Source organism: Falco naumanni, chromosome 12 (assembly GCF_017639655.2).
Source record: "Falco naumanni isolate bFalNau1 chromosome 12, bFalNau1.pat, whole genome shotgun sequence".
NCBI lineage: Eukaryota > Metazoa > Chordata > Aves > Falconiformes > Falconidae > Falco > Falco naumanni.
Window position 1 is genome coordinate 7180688 of NC_054065.1, and position 14688 is coordinate 7195375.

General features: G+C 47.0%; 1 long non-coding RNA gene across 1 annotated transcript; it reads left to right on the top strand.

Moving 5' to 3' along the window:
* The first annotated feature begins 1963 nt into the window (after positions 1–1963).
* On the top strand, positions 1964–10482 carry LOC121096313. Its single transcript, XR_005830447.1, has 4 exons — positions 1964–2179; positions 2308–2409; positions 6940–7293; positions 10323–10482. It is a non-coding gene; the product is annotated as an uncharacterized LOC121096313 (long non-coding RNA).
* The last annotated feature ends 4206 nt before the right edge of the window (positions 10483–14688 follow it).

Genomic DNA, 14688 nt, shown 5'->3' on the forward strand with positions numbered 1-14688 from the left:
CACAAAACCAATGGTTGTTACTATGCTTGCACAAGAGTGAAGGAATATTTGCTTATTTACATTTTTACTGTGTTACCTACAGCTTGAGTGAAGCTGCTTTTCCTGTTCTTGCATGTACTGAGCCCTTTGATTTCTGTGACACTGTGATTTCACTGCTTTACTCCTTGGAAGCTTTTCCTTAATTGTTCCCTGCAGCTTAGCAACCTGAAACCACCTGTATAAAGTGAGTCTATCTCAGGTGTACAATTCTTTTCCCAATTCCCTTGCTCATTTTGTTTTCAGAATTCATTACCTTTTTTACATGTAAGTGCTGACAGCTCCTTTGGACCGGTCTGAAATTGGGTTTGCCTTTAGATTTGCACTGGACTTTATGTATATTGGGGGATTAACAGGGAAGGATATGATATATATATATATATATGTATGTATAGCTCTCCCTAGGGGTTCATTGAAGTCAGACAGGTCAGACAGCTGGGATGGGACCTGCACCACCTGAGCAGGTTACATGGCTGCTTTAGCAGGCAGCCCTCTGGGCCCAGGTGTTTGTCTTGGGAAGGGACAATTGCCCTCGGGTAGTCCCGGTGTCTCCCAGCATTGGGCACCTAATTCCCAGACAGGTAAATTAGGGAGGACGGATTGCATTGCAAGCACCGTGGAGCTTCAGGTGCTCTGTGGTCGTGGCTTGGTTTAAGCAAGATATTTAATTGCAGGTATGTTATCAGGCACCAAGGAGCCCTGTTGCCTTCAGCGCTGAAACACCTGGTTTCATGTCCTCAGCGGCAGTGGCAGAAACAAAGTGGAGAGAGGTTTAGGGCAACAGGCTCCAACCTGCAGATCTAAAATGACAGAATTATGTATTTCTTCTTCAGAGGAGCTCCTGCACCTTGAGAGGGGCAGCCCTGGCACAACCCGCCAGCGTGCCTGGGTGTGACCGAGGTGGGAAAGAGGGAGACTTTCCAATGAGGGCAAAAAAGAAATCTGGCGTAGCAGGAAACTTCAGCTGCTTGCGCTTGGAAAATTGTTCTGCTCTTTCTAAACTCTTACCCCAAAACAATCGGCCTGTTTCAACAACAGCCACCTTGAAAATGAGCTTCTCCGGGGGGTGGGAATGCGGGGCTGCGAGGGGCTGACCTCATTTCCAGCACACATCGCCGCTCAGCCCAGCAGCCCTCTCTGGAGCTTTCTGTAATATAGACAGCCATTTCCCTGGCTTTTCTCAAAATAATAATAACATAACTTGCCTCTAATACTGCCTGACACAGCTGCATATGCTGCTCGCCCCCAAGGCTGCCCTGGCTCTCGAGAGCTGCTGTGGACAGCGTGACATATGGAGGAATTGTGCCAAGGACAGGGATTTTTCTGCCCAATTTTGTCCTGCTGACCATTTTGCTGTCTTCTGAGGAGCATGTGCGTGGGGGCAGAGGGGGCTTGATGATGCTGATCTGGCTGGGAGTGCTGCACTTCTGCTTTCACCATGGTAACGAGGAGGAATTAGTATGCAATGGGGATGGGAAGGTTTGTAGTATTTTCCTGGGGGGGGGGCGGGCGGAGCTGGAGACTTTTTCTTGTGGAAACTCTTCAGTCAAGGGGAACAGAGGAGGAAATTGCTTTTTTGGTTGATCCCTACAGTTCCTTGCTCGGCAGAAGCAGGATCATGTTCCCCTCAGCAGGTACAGGGTCTCGTCAGTGCGAAAGCGATAGATAACTCAGAGAAAGTAGCTGCCCCTGTGAGCCAGGAGAAATCCCTTCCCTCCTCTTAATTTGCTGTCTCCAGGATTTGTGAAGGAGTACACACATGCACGGGACCAGAGTGGTCAGACCCTATTTACTGCCTAGTGGGGTTTTCACCTTGTTTCCAGTCTGTTCAGTCTCCCCATCTTTCTTTCACTCTTTCTTCTCCTTCACTCTCCCTTTCTCATTTTCCTTCATTATTTTGAACTCTGTCCTCCAGCCTGACCCCACACACCGCTGGAGCAAGGTTTGCCATCTGGAAAGGCTGCCAGGGCTGCGTGCCGGTGGCAGCAGCTGGGGTAGGAGGCTGCGTGGTGGCCCCGCACTCCACATCCCGGGTACCTTCACCTTCAGGAGAGAGGGAGGTTGCTCCCAGCACCCCTGGACTGGGATAACTGGGAGCCCTGACCTTGGTGAGCTGCAAATGGGGCCAGGACTGAGGCAGCAGGTGAGTTCACAGCTGGGCACTAGTGCTTTGGCTTTGCTTTCAGTACTAAAAAATGGGATGCCCTTGGGAGGGAGGGTTAAAAGCAACATAACAAATACTCTAGTGATCATCCCACTGGACTTTTGCAGAAACAAGTCACCGACACCAGAACAGCCCTGTACCGGTCCTTCAAACACTGGTGGCACCACCTGGGAGCATCTCAGCTGAGGCTGGAGCGCTGCTCCCACCAGGTTTGTATCAGACCAGCAACCCTAGGTAAGTTTATTGTGCAATCAATCACACCTTCCTTTTCAAAGTGTCTCTCCCCTTTCTCCTTTTTCTCCATTTTGCTTCCCTGAATTGCATCCTGCACAGTTTCTCTGCACCGGCAAAGGAGAGTATCCAGCTGTAAAGACGTACTTGCACAAATGCTTTCCACCATTAAAAACGCTTTGGTGACTGGGACAGGACTCTGTGCTCTGGGGAGAGCACTGCCAAGCAGTTAGACATGTTGTTTTACAAAAATTAGAGCTAAAATATGAAGCAGTTTAGGTTTTTACCACTCAGCTGTAATCTCCAATTTACACTATTTGTCCTTTGGAGCTGGATAGAAATCGGCTCTCTCTGGTCTGCAGCCATTCTTTTGTGTTGGCAGCAGTTCTAATTATGCACCAATTAACCTTAATTAAACCAATTCCTGTGTAACTGCACATGCAGACAATGCACTGAACAAACGGCCTGACAAATATTGTCACTTAAAAGGCATAAAAACACGTCAAATCCTTAATTGGAAAGTCAGATTGTAAATTGCTGTGGATTTGTAGCTCTTTGTTCTTAAAACAATTGAAGACGAGTAGTGGCCAAACACCCCGAGTGTTCCCAAACCCTTAGCTGAATTAATTTTCTCAGACTGCTGAGGCCAAAATAGATTATTTGCGTAGGAAAATGGGATGATGGAGTATCCTTAACTGTATCAGCTGGCAGGCTGGTCTAGAGGGCATCAGGGATGGCAGTCCCAAGAGAGCCTGGGTGAGTGGGCAAATTGCTGGATTCTTTGGTGATCCCCACTGAGCTCTGCCCAGCTGTTTGTCCAGAAAATGCTCACTAAAGCTGGGACTGTCCCTCGTGTCATGCAACGGAGCTGCAGTTTTGTTGGAAATGGGATGCAGCTTGCACCCTGTAAGCAGTAACGCAGCCAACAGATGGTGCTCGTACATACAGTTACTCCAGGTTTCTTCCAAAAATGCCGAGCAAGCTTTCTTCATTTTGTGATGCAACATTTTTTTGAGGGAACTGCTGCAAACAGCTCAGGTTTTACCTTAATTTCCCTGAACAGAACAAGCCCCGGGACTGCTGGTGTGTGGATAGAGTCCTTGCCAAAGGGGTTACATGCCTCCAGTTTGGCCCTTTTTCAAAGTTTGATATAGGGGAAATAAGTTAGACAGAAAAAGTCCAGGCTCTGCATCGCTTATTTATCTTCTAGTAAAAAAAAATAAAAATATTGCAAGACCCTGAGACTGGTTTGCAGCAGAGCAGCAAGGAAAAAAAAAAAAGTCATAACTAGCACTGAATTCAGAATGTTGTCTTCCCTGCTGTTCATAAAATGTGTTTAGTTGGGAAAGAAAAAAAAAAAAAAGCCCTTCAAATCCTTTAATATGTATTGACTTTTTGGTGGTTCAGTTTTATGCTGCTGAATGCTTTCCTTTCTGTAGTTTAGCAAACAGGCTCTAGGCATAGCACTTTGTGGTAAAATATTCTGCCTTGTGAATACTGCAATTAAAAGCAAAGCTAATTAAGCATGTAAATCATGCCCATATAAATTAGTTACTAACACGTTCACTTGGCCACTGGTGCTGATTGCGGTGGGAAGGGGGATTCGCATGACCCCTGTGGCTGTGCGGAGAGCCTGCTGCGCGAGCTGCTTGGGAAGGCAGGCGCAGGCATGAGGCCGCGGGGGCACAGGGGTGGTGGGACGTGGTGGTGTCTTTCAGTAGGACACAGCCCTTTGCTGGGGAGCTGAGGGTGGGATGGACGGCAACGGATGCTATAGCAGCTTAAGTCAAGGATGGGGACAAAGATTAAGCAGCCACGACACAGCTCCATTTGGGAAGTGATGAGACCCCGTTCAAACAGATGGAAATATTTCTCTGGACCATAATAGACCTTGGGATTGGATCCAGAGCAAGTCCAGTACATGGATTCAGCTCTGGATTAAAACATGTTCCCAGGAGAAGTGATGGAAGCAGTCCCGCTTGCTTCTTGCTGGCCAGGCTCAGCCCTGCAGCCACCCTAAGGTGCTCAGCAGAAGTGGGGGAGACTTCAGAGCGTTCGAGGAGATTTTGTAGAAATGTTGAGTGTTTCACGACAGGCGTGAAAACAAGCTGCCTTGCAGCTAACCCCTCGCAGCCCAGAGAAAACAACTGGAAGCAGAGCTAGGGGCAAATGGCCTGGTGTGAGACAAAGAGGAATGAAAAACCTTTTGCAAATGAGGCCCCAACAGAAAATGTGTTTTGGCAGGTGTGCAGGTGTGTGAAAGCCCAGGCAAAATATAGATGGGAGTAAAAATTGCTGCCAGCCCTGGGGATGATCTTATTCCCAGATTTGCATGCAGAACCAAGACTTTTCCCCCAGAAGCATGGGGTTTTTCTCCTTCCAAGCCACCAGTCAGCCTGCATTGGGTGGTGAGAAACCCTGGCCACCCACCGGAGGGCACAGAGGTGGTCCTGCCAGCTGCTCCGAGCGCTCCCCACCTCCCCCATGTTCACATGCACCCTGCACAGCCACGGCAAGACCTTGAAAAGCACCCGAGGGCATCCAACTCTGCTTCTCATTAAAGGGAAAAGAAGGGGCACCTGGATGGCACTCAGCAGGGCCAAAGGGAAGGGGCAGACAGCTGAGCAGGCTCTGGGCTCCAGGGCCAGAGGAAGGTGCTCCTGAAGAGCAAGGGACAGAAACTGCCAGGCTGAGTGGGAAGCCACAGGCAGCTGTCTAAAAAAAAAATTCTGGGCACTGAGCTATTCCAGTTCTATTTATTTTTTCAATTAAATAAAAAATGAAAATTGTATGCACCTCTTGTAAGAGCTGGGGCTGTGACATTAAAGAGCGCATTTTATCACTCCTGCCTGTTTGAAAGCAAGAGGCTGCAGGTATCTTCTGAAAGCAAGGTTCACTTTTCCAAATGTGCCAAGCTGACCTTTGCTGGATCAGGCCTGGGAATTGCCTGCTCACCAGGACCTGGGCCCAAGCTGCCTTCTGCTCCAAAGCAGCCAGCGCCACGTCTGCTCCCTGGAAAGCACCTTTGCTGGCTACAGCATCCTCCTGCCTGGAGCCAAACCAGTGGACAACCACAAACAGGAGTAGCCACAAGGCAAAGGAGGAGGAGGAGGCGTGTAATCAAATGGTTGGGCCATTGCCCTGGCTGGCTGCAGTCTGAGCTGCCTGGACACTTCATTTGTTGTTTTACACTACGCTGGCAGAGCATGAAAGCTAATGGTCCCTACTAGGACACCGATGTGAACACTGGGAACAAACTGTGCACTACAGTCACGATTCTAAAATGACTTTTGTCTCTTGCCTGCCATCAGTGATGTATTTTTCTATGACAAACCCTTGAGTACTAACGAACTGTCTGGTAGCAGTGAGGAGTAGCAGTGTAATTTCTAGTAGCTCTGGACAAATTCACTTATACTAAAATTAAATAGCCACAGGAACTAGTTCACAAATTTTTGCCAACTCACACTCAGAAGGCACAGGGAAGAGGCTCCCCAGAAGCTTATTTTAACCACGGATCAGGACGGGTAAGGATCCAGATCTTCAGTGACAAGATCCATGCATCTGCATGGAATTCAAGGGAGTCAACTTAATTGCAAATCAAGTTGTCAGGCAAGTCCCCCAGTATCTCTTTCCCTCCCACAGCAGTCTCAGCACTGTCATTACTGTAGGCGTCTCTACCGTTTGCATCTCCTTCTGCGGCTGCTAAAGAAGTCGTAAACATGCCAGCCCAAGTGTGTCACCCTCACCCTGCCCCTCTTGATGCCCCAAATGAAATTGCTGGTGCCTTCAGCAAAAGTCTATGGATAATCAGAGAGGAGGAGCCTGGGGAAGATGCTGGCACTGGTTCTGGGCTGTTTGGTGGTGTGTCCCACACCAGGGAGCTGCAGTTGACAATTGCAAGCTGGAGGAAAAACCTGAAGAGCAAATGCCTCCCCCAAATGTGCCCTCTGTTCACAGGCGGGTGGGAGTGATAGTCCCCCGGCTATGCTGAGACCTGAAATTCTCTTGTTCTGGAACAGTTATTTTGGGTCACCTTGAGGAAGATAGTTAATCTCCCTGTGTTTCCATTCCCCAAGCGAAAGATAGAAATAGCAGCACTGCCTTCCTTCCAGCAGAGTAAGTGCATTAAAGATTGCGAGGTGATGGGAGCCCTGGAAGTGCCTCGATCGAAGAGGTTCATTTGAATACATTTGTTGTGCATTACTCACTCAGCCCTGAGTTTTAATCTTCTCCTCCTCTCCATCATTGTAATCTAAATTTCCTTGAGCTCTCTCACTAGAGCTCAGTCCCAGTTTAATCCTTGCCTCGTTTGAGTGATTTCTCCCATTTCTCCTTTAGCAAATGGTGAGGTTTATGTTAGCCTTCATCTCTCCTCAAAGTCTATCACCAGAGGGCTGCTAACGCTCCCATTGCAGGGAGCACCAGCAGTTTACTGGGGGGCTTGCGCAACTTCTCTGAATAATTTCTCTTCTGTTTTTCCAGTCCAGTGACTCGTGTTTCTTTTCCAGACCTGCTGAACCATCTCGTGTCTGGGGGGCTGGAAGTCTGCTTCCCATCTTCCTCCTCCCTCCCACAGGATGGTTTGCTCGGGGCAGAGGTGCATGGGGGACCCCTTGCTCATGCTGATCGCAGCGCTGTGTTGGCAGAGGTGCAGCTGGCAAGCTCAGCCAGCAGCACCAAGCCCCCGGGCCCCACGTTGCATGTGGCAGCCGGAGCTGTTCTGCTTCCCACGCTGTTTGGCTTTCAGCAGGGACCAGTGCCCAGGATGCTCCTGGGGGGCTGCAACTCTACGTCTTGTTTCTGGGAGTTTGTTACCACCATTGGGGCTGGAGCAGAGGTTCTGCTTTGCATCTTTACAAAAGGTGATTAGTTTTTTGCGTTTTCTTTTACGTAACTTGTATGTCCTTCTTGCATATTAAGCAATGCCGCAAAAGTAATTTGTCTCCGCAGCAGGTGCTACGGTTGGACTTTTTTTAGTTTGTTAATTCACAGCTTTCTTGACTTTTTTCCCAGCCGCATTAGTTGTTACTCTATTAGCAAACAAGTCCTGGTTCACGTAGGCAGAAATGTGCAGGAGGCATACGATTCCCAATTTATTAGCCTGGTTCACATGATGTTATTAAGAATTGATTGTAATGCTTAGTGGCATTAGCAGTACCTTCCCATCATAACAATGGTATTTACTGTCAGAAACACTATTTGTGCAGCAGTTGTGTTACACCACAAATAATTATATTGCTTACATTCAATTTGTATCATTATACATAACATAACTGTGCCTGCTGCATAGTATCATACTTCATTAATGCCCGAGGCAGAACAGCATCACAGAAATACCCTCCTTGGCACTTTTCATTTGAAATTATATTCTACTAATTCTTAAAATGTAGATCAAAAATGACACATCCCCAAAATTAAAAATATAGAAAGAAATTTCTCTGTTGTATTAACAGAGAAAGAACACCAATTAAAATTCATTGCTCTGAAAATGATGGCTCTATAAATTTAAGGAGATGCTGTCAAGTCTGGTAAACCCCAGAAATGACAAATCTTATTTTCCTGCTTTTCTCTGCAAATTTCCCATAATTTTTTTTTGTGTCCTTGTCACCATAAAATGCTTAAGTGAGCTTAAAAAGCAGTGAAACTTCAATTCTTTTTATGCAGCCCCGCAATACAAGTACCTCTACTCTGCTCTTAGTGTGCCCCCGGCACTGTGTGCCCTGGATGGGGTGTGAATAACACTGCAGGGAGGGGACAGTCTGTGGCAGGGTAACTTGGCCAGTGGTCCCCCCAGGAGGGTCCCGGGCTCCCCAGACACCCCACACAAGCCCTGCGCATCCCACAGCTCATGGGGGGCTGCTCAGCTCATCAATAAGCTTCTGCCTCTGGGAGCAGCAGCTGCGTGGCTGTAGCTGAAATTCCCTTTAGGGCTCCCCTACCTATGCAGGGCTCCCTACAAAGGCTGTTTAGAAACCTATGGACCTATATGCCCATCTCCATATGTGACAAGAAGAGCAGATAGTAGCAGATAGGGTTATGAGACATTTCACCATGTGAGCATTATGTTTCTTTCACTTTTGAAAGTCTTTTGCATGGGATCTTGTCCGGTAATAGAGCACAGTCCTTGTAACTCCATCTGAACTACCAAGTTCTAGAGGAAGCTGCCAGAATCTCCTAAAAAAATCCATAATAAAAAAATACATCATGACCCCCACAAGAAAACTTTGAGGAGGCTGGGTTATTCTGAAGGCTGTTAGTGGTATACCAAATGGGTTTTGATCCCAAGGACACCTGGTAAGTGGTGTGTAATTTCAGCAAAAGGTCTTGGTGACCATCTTTGCCTGTTAAAGGGAGATTTACAGGCTGGGAGCTGCAGCGCGGGTTGCAGACGGTGGTGAGGCCAAGGTGGAAGAGCCACAGGTGAGCTCCTGGCAGAATCAGAGATGCTGTGTTGTGAGCATGCTGCTCATAGGGAGGCTGTATGCGATTCTTTCTACCTTAGTCAAGGGAAAGAAAAGCTTGCAAAAAATACTGTAATATCACCAGATTTCTCTATCCTCATGAGAATAAATCTACAAAGTGCCAAATTTAAGTGCACTTTTGGGGGGAAGCATTTAAAGGAACACCACGTTACCTGTGCCATGCTGTGGGAAGGAAGAGATTTCAGAGAGGCTATTTGTAAAACCAGGTACCAGGAGCTGAGGTCAATTGTCACCCCAGCTCATGGTGACATACTCCTCTTTCTGACAGCAAGTGAGCAGGGGTATCGGAAGTCTAACCCATGCCAAGGGCTGAGGGTCAAGTCCACTTCGTCTTGCGAGACAGCTGTATCTGGAGGGTCTGGGACAATTCAGAGGGGAGTGAAATGAATTTAATGAAATTAAAGAACTTTTGAGCATTTTCAGGAAGCAGAAGCATTTTCAGCTTTGGGTATAAGACAGGATGAAGAGGGCAGAATGCAGATGGAAAATAATTACATGTATAATATTAAAGCACACATGAATTACCTTTTTTGTAAGGCCAATACCCAGCACATAGAGACAAGATGTGGCCCATCTCTAACTTGGGATGTAATTTAAAAATAATATTTTTGAACATATTCTTTGAAGAAATCTCTAAAACTAATGGCAGTTGAAAGCCAGATGAAGTAGCTATTTTATCTGGCAAGCTTCCATGCAAAATTTCCTGCTGATGCTGGCTCAGACAGATGGAGATTTGGGGTGGGGGAAGAACAAAGTGCCATAGGGATTTATTAGATAGGCCTTGAAAGGTTTCTGGAAGCTTCTATCACAAGGTTTATGAACCTTGGGCTTGTTAACTTCATCGCAGTTTTGTTCAGTGTTTTAACCCTGCTTTATTTCCTGTGGTCCAGATGACACATTTACACATCCTTAGAAAATTTAGTGGGATGCTCTTCAAACAACATGTGACTCTGCCCAAGTAAGGGCAGAAACTTGCTGGTTTTACTTCAATATATAAAAGTTTTTGAATATCAGCATATAAAGGGCTTTTCTCTTGAAATGTCGTCTTTGGCTAGATCATGCAAATTTAGTGCTGGCTGATGCTTCTCTAAGATGAAAAGTATGAACAACTCATGAATATTTCATCATTTGTTTCTGCACTGGTCAGAAATGGTAATTTGAGTTCCAGACTGTAGAGATTTAGCAAAAAGAATTGGACGCTCAGAGGATAATGATAGAAAAAAAGTACTTTTGACAGGATTTGTCCTTGCCAGTGCTGGTATGTAGACAAGCTGCCTAAAGGATATGAAACTGGGAAAATCTATTGAGGGCACATATGTGGGGTGTGCTACTGAAGCAATTAATGATCTGAAATGCATTTATCACTATAGTAGTTTCTTTATTTCTTTTTTTTTTTTTTCCCCCTCTAGAGAACAACTGAAAGCACCATGTCACCCAAGATCACAGGCAAAGCATCACACAGAAGCGCGCCTCGGATGGGGTCCTCATTCATCTCAGGCATGATGTGCACCATCTCCCTCATGCCGTGGAAGGGCTGTGAAGGGGAAAGCGGCAGCAGAGGTTCTATAGCTGAAGGTACATCAGCCTTGATTCTCCTCTTAAGACTTCCTTTACCTTTTGCTGTAACATCCATACCCAGGTACCTTGCTCTCTCGTATGTAACTGGCCACCCCATGAGCTCCCCCAGGGGCTGGATTCAAAAGCTATGTTATTCTTTGTAACCAATGTGAACTAATAATCTGTATGCTGGCTTCAGCCTTTCCTGAACAGCAAGAAATCTTGGTTTGGGCCACGTTATTTTGGGAGTGAGAAATGCCATTGCCCCATGCTCTAGCCTAGCACTAGCACTTGGCAAATTGCTTTTTTCCTGTACTAAGGAGTACATGGTGTTTTGGGTTTTGGTTGGGTTTTTTTTGGTTTGGGTTTTTTGGTGTGGGTTTTTTTTGTTGTTTTTTTTTTTTTTTTAGGAATACTGTAAGGATGGAAATCCTGTACTGCTGTTTCATGTTCACTCAACTCTGAAGCTTACAGAAATGGTTTAATTTTTCAATGAAAGCAATGGTTATGGTTTTTAAAATGACCATTTCTCCAAATTTCCAACTGGCTTCCTTTCTCTGGTGCATTCCTTTAGCAAGGGAAGGGGGAGAGTTTCTGCCATAAGCCGATGAAGCCTTTTTTCAGTAGCTCCAGCACCGACTTTCCATCTCGTCAGCGTCCAGAGCAAGCTGTCTGTGGTGGACTGCAAGTTGTCTCATCAGACCTGCGTTTCAGCATTGTCACCTGACACGTTATGACAAGCTTTTAACTTTCGAGCAGTGGCGGATGGAAACACGTCACTACTTTGGGAGCAGTGCAGCGCAGGCTGCCAAATATAGTTGCCACTGCAGTGGTGTCAGCACCCCCGAGGCAGACACCGACCCCAGCCACGGCGCTCAGTGAGTGAAAACCCAGGGCTCTTCCAGTGGCCTAAAGAGACCCCAGGCAAATAATTTTCTGCATGAACTACAGCAAGTAAGAGGTTGGGCACTTAAGGGAAGCTGGCAGGCATCTTTCAAGGAATACGTTTATGGGTTTGTGGTACCAAGACTGTGTAAGAACCCTAAAAGTGGACATTGGAACTGGAACCTTCCTATGGGGAGCAGCTGGTGAGCAGGGGCCTGAACGGGCTTTGCTAGCTCATCTCTGCTTGCTGCTGCTGGTGGTAGAGGGGAAATAAAACATCAGTCTGAAAAAATTCCTGGAGGTGAGAGCTTGTAGCTCGGAGGGCTCAGCTGACGAGAGCCGCGAAGCAGGAACTGGTGCTGTGCTGTTTGCACGGTCTCTTCATGACCTGTTCTGTGTCTGCTCCCTTGCTGCTCTCTATCCATTTAGGCACACCTGAGTGACACAGCAAAGAAGGCTTTTCAGGACAGATTGTCCTTGCTTTTCCAGCTCACTGGAACCCATTTCTATGAGTTTTCCTCTGCTGTGGTGCTGCAGTGGCTCTGCTGTGCTCTGAGGAGATGGTCAGCTCTAAACCAGCTGGTTCCTGACGTTGCCAGGCACCCCGTGGTGCCGAGCTCATCCCACTCACTGCCATTGCTTCACTGAAAGAAGTGATCCCAGCAGGTAAGCAGCCCTTGAACCAGCTTTGTGAGTTCAGGAGGTACTTGGGAGATGCCTTCAGTGTTGGCAGCGACCACGTGAGTGTTTAGATACCCAGTTTCTAGAGGTACTCAGCCGTTGAAGTTCTCTGGAGTCATGAGCATTCAGTGCTTCTGGAAACCTGCATTAATTAGCCTGTTTGACATTTTAACCTCTGCCTTGACCTGAGAGTACAGCTTCACCAGTAAATACATCAGGGCAGCACTGCTTGCTAGCCTTGAGGGCAAGCAGCGTGACTCAGCCTGTGCCCTTACAGCAGAGACCTCCTCACCCCTCAATCACAGACTTTACCCATGTCTGGCTACAGTCAAAGAGTGAGTTGGCACAAGTAAATCCATGCCAGGGAGTGCACTCAGCCCAAAGCTGGCACTGGATGATCCTTATACAGTGCCCAGGCCCTGGGCGTGTTCAGCCCAGATGTGTTCTTGGAGATGTTCTTGGGCCATGGGGAATCTGTGCACTGCAGCCCCCTCTATCCATGATATCCATGCAGCATGAAAAGGGCAAGTTGGTCATGGCCAAGTTTCAATGATAAACCGCAGGAGTAATCCCACTGCTTTGCTGCTTTCTGAATTTTCGGGTGGGAAAAGGCCTTGCTCCCAGCTCGGCGTGGGAGCTCCTCCTGGGGCAACCCGAAGAGCTACTGTGATGGCACCTGCTGAGAGCAACCGGGCTCGATGCCAGCTTGCCTCTTGCCGGACCATTTAATGGGCATAGCAGGCACATAAGATGCTGAAAAAGTAACAAGTGGGTTAGCTGGACCCCCACGGCACTGAGTGCGCTGGCTGTCCTGTGCCTGCTGCCCTGCTCCCCCCTTGTACGAGCTCTTGCTGCTCCTCCCTCCAGGCCCCTGGGAGGAAGGGATGGCTGATCTTGCTGGATGTCTCACGGCTGGAGTTACCCAGGAGGAGGTTGTGTGGATAAAAAAGGGAAAATTAATTCCTGGTCTCTCAGCGCTACCAAAACCAGCCTGCAGTAACAGCTGCATCCTGCAACACTACTGGCTTTCTCACAGCCAAATGCCAGCAACCAAGTTATCTTCATTTTTAACTGTATGATGGGCTTTTCTGTGATTGTGTTGTTTTGATTGAATATTCCTTGGGTCCAGTTCAATTTTCTACCAACATCAGTCCCAAGCCAGGCCTGGGAGTCTTCTATTGAGGTCAAGAAGCTACCACAAAATTTAGAGCAAATGGGAAAAAAAGAACATTGGTGACAGGTCGCTTACAATATTAAAGAGCAAGAGCCATCCTCCCTGGTGGGCTGCCCTTTTCTACCTGCAATCTGTCCTACAAAGCCGATGGGGGATAACTCACTGGCACATCCCTCCCCTGTACCCGACAAGAGGGGTTTTAATCTACCAGCACATCAGTTCGGCACTGCAGAGCAATATTAGAATGATGACTCCTCTCACGCTCAATGCATTTCCAAACCCTATCTATAAACTTTTAAAAAAGGACCTGGAGATTCATTGTCCTTTGGATGATGATGAAGAAGAAAAATAGCAGGTATGTCTTGAACTTTCCCTTATTTAATACACACAAATATTTTGTTCTTATGCGCTACCTTCCATCCAAAAAGAAGCGTAGTTTTTTTGCTGAGGCTAACCTGCTGTTTACTTAGAAAAAAAAAGAAAAAATATTGCTTTTGCAGGTAGGAAACCAGAGGCAAAAAGAGGGCAAGAGACCTGTTCAGCAGAGCTGGAAAAAGATCACTTCGCTGATTATTAGAGTAGTAATTTGATCATAAGTCCTTTAACTTTAAGGGCGGATCAGCTAATGATGCAATTAGCAAGGAAAATACCCATATTGCTGCTTGCAATGTGCTGGGCTAATCTGTCGTTTATTTTGTTATACATCTGTCCACCTACAGCAGGAATCAACACAGTTTAGAAACCCCTTTTTGTCTGCCCATATCCTTTGAAGTTAAAGAAAACCCCTTCATCGGCTCTTTCCCTGAGCCCCAGCATTCAGGGCAGGGCAGGATGGGCTTTTCTCTTTCTCATCAGCATGGTAGTGTTTAATACATACATTAGAAATAATACATACAATAGAAATTTTTTCATCTTATTTCCTGAAAGAGAACAATTGGCTTTTTATATAAGGTTGTCCTGCCTTTCTGCCAGTCAGATCCCCCTTAAAAACTTCTGTGTCCTTTGGTGAGTGTTAACTGTGCTTGCTGGAAGCACTGAGCCTTTTGGAAATGTGGGAAAGTTGGGAGGGTCCGGGGCAGGGGGTGTGGGGGTAAACAAGCCCCAAAACCCAGAAGACCTGGTGGGCCCAGTGTAGCATCCACAAGTGGCTGGTGCCCTCACACCTGGCTGAGAAGTGTCCACCAGCAGCCCCTGAGGTGACCTGCTCTGCTGGTGGGACATACCCATCTACCTTTCCAACCATACTGAATTTAAGAACCCATTAATGTTAGAAACGAGTCAAATGTGGAAAAGACAAACAGAAGTAAACCTTTGGTGTGATTCTGGTCGCTCCAGTTTCAGCATTAGAAAAGGAGCTTTTTTGTACATGTATGAACCTTCTCCAAAACTTCTGAGGCCAGAAGGTTCCTCCCCACAGTCTCCGTCTCCTGCAGGACAGGCTGACTGGAGAGAGGCGAAAGGTGACCTGTATTCCTCAC